Source organism: Nematolebias whitei, chromosome 1 (genome assembly GCF_014905685.2).
Source record: "Nematolebias whitei isolate Nwh7 chromosome 1, NemWhi1, whole genome shotgun sequence".
NCBI lineage: Eukaryota > Metazoa > Chordata > Actinopteri > Cyprinodontiformes > Rivulidae > Nematolebias > Nematolebias whitei.
This window is the reverse complement of record NC_056498.1, coordinates 71,707,257-71,711,485: the sequence shown is the minus strand read 5'-3', so window position 1 is coordinate 71,711,485 and position 4,229 is coordinate 71,707,257. Positions and strand designations below refer to the sequence as shown.

General features: G+C 40.6%; 1 protein-coding gene across 1 annotated transcript in view; it reads left to right on the top strand.

Moving 5' to 3' along the window:
- cdh11 (cadherin 11, type 2, OB-cadherin (osteoblast)) overlaps positions 1-4,229 on the top strand; it is a 183,264-nt gene that overhangs the window by 53,130 nt on the left and 125,905 nt on the right. Inside the window, exon 2 of the mRNA XM_037680522.1 lies at positions 3,547-3,598. The gene's annotated coding sequence lies outside the window, so the exon portion shown is untranslated. The remainder of the gene's footprint in view (positions 1-3,546; positions 3,599-4,229) is intronic.

Sequence of the window (4,229 nt, the reverse complement as noted above, 5' to 3'; positions counted from 1 at the left end):
TTTTTTTTTTTTTTTTCTTTTTTTTTTTTTTTCCTATGCAGCCAGGTTGCAAATGATCCAAAGGCCAGTACTGGTCCCCAGCCTGGTGGATGGGGATGTACAGTGTGTAATCCAATAACTCAGAGTCTTACAAGAAGCACACTTCACTTTATAACCATTTGTTCCATGAACAAAAACAACCTGGAATTGGGATTGGGAATAAGTTCAGTGTTGGCAAGAGCAGCCAAACATACTCTGAGAGAAAATATTGTTTTTCTTCCTGAACAAGGTGAAAGGAGTTCTCTGCATGCGAAGCAGGTTCATCTGCTACAAGATAATAATGACAGGATGATAATGACTGCTGCGCTGGAGGGGTATTACTTACTCTGAATAATAATGATTTGTTATGATGCTCTGCTGATGATGATGGTGGTTGTGTTTTCTGACGGTGTTGGCGATGCGAAAGTTTGACTGCAGTGCTGCTCTAATCATATCGTGGCTACAACAAGCCAATCTGTCATTTTTTTTTTATAATTTAGGCTGATCTGACATGGACAATAACCAGTTTTAAGTTATCTACAGTGTTAAAAAGTCCAGTTGATATATTTTATTTATGTATTTATTTATTTATGTAAGGTTTATATTCCTTAAATCAAGATAAAAGATGCAGCTTTTTTGTTTGTTTTCTCCCTCCTGGTCTGAAAATGTTGGTCTGAACTGTTATTCAGTTACCAATTGGCGAAATTCTCTAAACTATGCTAGTTTTTTTTAAAAAGGACATTGGTTTGTTGTTTATTTTATCCATCAGAAAACCCAGTAATTTGTGTCTTGTCAACCAGAGGTGTGGAACTTCTCTTTTTTTTGGTAACTCTGTTTTGAAACTAGTTGATTGCGATATGTTACAATGGTTAGCACATTAGCACGTTAGCATGTGACTGCAGACGGCAGGCTCTCAACGGAGGCTTGTTCGGCCACTTGTGTTTCCGGCTTTTTTCTTTGTATTTTTATTAATGGTGCTTGAAACACCCCTTATTTTTAAGGTACACACAAACATTTAGCCAAACATAATGGTCTCTTAAAGGGAACACCTCAGCTCCCAGTAAGCATCAAAACAAGTTGCTCTATGAAGTTTATATTAAAGATTTATTCTGTTGTCTGCAACAGTGGCTTCCTTTTTGCTGCTCTCCCATAAACAGACTGGTGAAGAACTCAGGCAACAGTTGTTGTACGCTCAGTGTCTCCCATTTCACATGAAGAAGCTTGGAACTCCTTCAGAGTGCTCACAAGTGTCTTGGTGGGCTCTCCCACTGTGATTCTTCTTGCACAGTCACTCAGTTTGTGAGGATGTCTCAGCAGGGGGAAGTAGACAGGGTCCAGAAAGATGGAGATGTGGTCGGAGAAGCTGAGGTGGGTGCGGGGTACGGCTTTGTATGCATCTCGTATGTTGGTGTAAACGTGTGTTATTTCCCCATGTTGGAATGTCCACATGCTGATAAAATCTTGGCAGAGTGTCTTTCAGGTTTACGTTATTAAAATCACTAGCCACCACGTAAAAAGACTCCGGATGCTTGTTTTGAAGTGAGCTGATGTTTTCATGGAGCTCCTACAGAGCGTCTTTAGCATTAGCATCTGGGGCTATATAGACAACAATGTTAAACACCTCCTTAAACTCCCGAAGTAAATAATGTGGTCGACATTTCACTGTCAGTTGTTCTAAAGCCTCGGAGCAGGAACTGCTCATCAGATCACAGTTTGTGGACCACCCTTTGTTCACGTAGATGCAAACACCGCCATGTCCCGTGTCTTTCCCAATAGCTCGCTGCTGCGTTCCACACGAAAAAATAATCAGTCATCCAGCTGGAACACATATTGTTATTAAGCCATGTTTCCATCAAAGTACAGCACATTTCTTAACATCCTCTGAGGTACTCACTCGCAATCACAGCAGATCAAACTTGTTTTCAAAAGAGTGAACGTTGGACAGGAAGAGGGACGGGATCGGGAGTTTATTAGCATTAGCTTTCAGTCTTGCTAACACACTAGCTTGACTCCCTCTTATCTTTCCTCAGCCACATCGCCTCCTCTTCCCATTAGAGCGCTGCTGTCTCCATAGTGATGTTCGTAGAAGCTGCAGTCTGTCGAGCGTAGTTTTTAGATCATTGCTGATTGCTGCTGTATTCAGAGTCAAACCCACTCTTAAGCTCATAAGTTTGGTTCGGCTATAATTCACATGGTTAAAGTGGGCGGAGTTGGACTTGGAGCCGATTCCAAAACTAACAAAACTGGGTTTTCACCAGGGCCCTGTGAAGCTGCAGCCCAGCTGAGCGCAGCCATCTTGGCTTCATTATATACACTGTTCCTACATCTTATTTGGTGTTCCATGTATACTTTGCCTGCCTGCATCTTACACCCTGCTATTATGTGTTGGACTGTCTCGGGGAACTTTTTACAGCCTGCATCTTGGTTCCTATTTGGTTTGGTAGATCCCAGCATCTATTGCTCTTGTGCTGCCATAATTAGTGCCTTTGTCGTTCTTCAGTCTATTTTCAGTCCATATATGATTCCGTGTGTGTGGTTGTGTGTGTGTGTGTTGCTCTTTCTCAAAATATTTTAAATATACAGATAAATAATGCTGCATTAAAGAAAAAAAGGGTATTTTGTCTTTATTTTTTCAACTGTTATATCCATCTATCCATCCATTATCTTTACCTGCTTTGTCCTTTTTGGGTCATGGGAGTCACTGGTGCCCATGTCCAGCAGTCACAACATGAAAGTTGGGGGACACCCTGGACAGGTCTCCAGTCCATCACAGGGACACATAGAGACAAACAAGACAAACAATCTTTCACTCTCTCACTCACACCTAGGGACAATTTAGAGTTACCAAACAGACTAACATGCATGTTTTTGGTCTGTGGGAGGAAACTGGAGTATCCGGAAAAAACCCACGCATGCACGAAGAGAACATGCAAACTCCACCCAGAAAGGCCCCCGGCCTGTATTTGATCCGGCGACATTCTCACAAGAGCTCTACCAAGCCAACATGTTGTCAGCTGTTAAATCATAAAATGTTTCTTTCCATACTTTAAGTGGTCTCCACATTCATGAGCCATCACAGAATGGAAGAGAATGAACCTGAAACTTGCTGCTAGACTGCTGCTCCCTGCTATTATACTTTTATTCATCATCTCGGTGCTCGTATGAGTGAGAGTCAGGCAGGAGAGTTGCTTTGTGCAGCTGCTCAGCATCAATGCCGAGGGTTAAATTTCTCACTGAAGGTCTTTATAAATTTTGTTTATGATGGAAGCAAGACCATGTTCATTCATTCTAGGTACATTACAATAAAACCACTTGTATTTACCTCCTCAGTAGATACATATTTTGCTTTTGCTATATTTCCAAACTGTATTTTTCTGAATTGTTTGCAGGACATTGTGACAGCAGATTTAAAAAAAGTATTTATATTGTGACGGTGATGCAACATACTGTATTTCTCATTTGTTACCATTTATGTTGAAAATTTAATTAACACAACTTTTTAATTTTTTTTCTCTTTTTTTTAAACAGAGCTGTCTCGTTGTGCAAAGAAGAAACCCACTGACATATTCATCACCGACTGGTGAGTCACTGTGTGTTCTCTATTTTCTGCAGTGATTGTTTGTGGTGGTCCGCAGCTGCTTGTTAGGTTGTATTTATAAAATGCATCTTAAAATTTTGTTTGATGCCTAATGTTGTTTACAGTGTATTTGCCCTTTGGGTACATGTTTCCAAAGTCACACAATCATCACCTCACATCTTCAACACTAAATCAACTGGGAAAAAAGTTGAATGCATTAAAAGGCCAAGCTAATCGATCTTGCTTGTGCTTATCAGTGACTGTCAGGCTGACGAGCCAATCTCAGAACTGCACAGTAGGCTGGAAACTGGAGCGAGACAAATGTGTACAAACATTCAGTAGGTCAGGCAAGGACCTCAATGACAAACCCATCACTAAGTGTCTCTTTCCAAAACACTGGTTGGGATGGAATGACATGAAAGGCCACAGTCAAGGAGACAGAGACAGGTTCCAGGAGCTAATTTTAAAATTACAGATTGTAATTATTAACAGAAGGAAAAGTCACTCAAACCTGAAGCAAACACATAATTCACAACTTTACAAAGACAATAATACCTTCTGATTTTAGTTTTACTCAGATACCTTTACTTTGATGCAACCTGACATTAGAGTCAGGTCAGCTGTGTCTTTATTT